The sequence below is a fragment of the Nannospalax galili genome, unplaced genomic scaffold (genome assembly GCF_000622305.1).
Source record: "Nannospalax galili isolate Female #2095 unplaced genomic scaffold, S.galili_v1.0 scaffold312, whole genome shotgun sequence".
NCBI lineage: Eukaryota > Metazoa > Chordata > Mammalia > Rodentia > Spalacidae > Nannospalax > Nannospalax galili.
The window spans coordinates 7,826,413-7,827,023 of NW_008335967.1; positions in this window are offsets into that span (position 1 = coordinate 7,826,413).

Genomic DNA, 611 nt, shown 5'->3' on the forward strand with positions numbered 1-611 from the left:
GTCTCAGTTTCCGCTTGCTCCGTGCAGTTTGATTTTTTTTTTTAAGGCGATATTCCAGTTTGTGATTGCTCTAAACGTGTCCAGTTTCTTGATATAAAGTTTGGATCGCATCCAAATCCTTCATGCAGTGGGGGGAACTTTTTTCTTTCTTTTTTATTAAAACTAAAGCTACACTGCACTGTCTCTGTGATGTTCTTCACGTTATTTTGGTTCTTCCATAGCTGCCAAAGCTCCCACCACAGAACCGGGGGCTTTAGGATCAGTTTCGGTCTGCGCGTGCACGCCGTGCCGCCCACGCGCATCGGACACCAGGAACTTGGCGCCGATGCTCCCAGGCCTGGGCGCCTTGTGTGGATCTATGCGTGTGACGGTGAAAATAAATTAAAACGCCGAAAGACGGAAACCCAGAAAAATGGCCTGCGTGGAGGCGGGGCCTCCCGGCTCATCTGCCCGCGGCCGAGGCTCCGGGCTTCAGGACGCCGGGCAGCTTGTCGGCGCCCGGCACCTTCCACGGCCCGGGCGCCACAGCGGCCTTGCGCACCGGGCCGCTCCCAGACGGTCGTAGCCCCGACCGGGCCCCCGCGCGCGCGCCCGCCCTGGCCTCGGCCTCC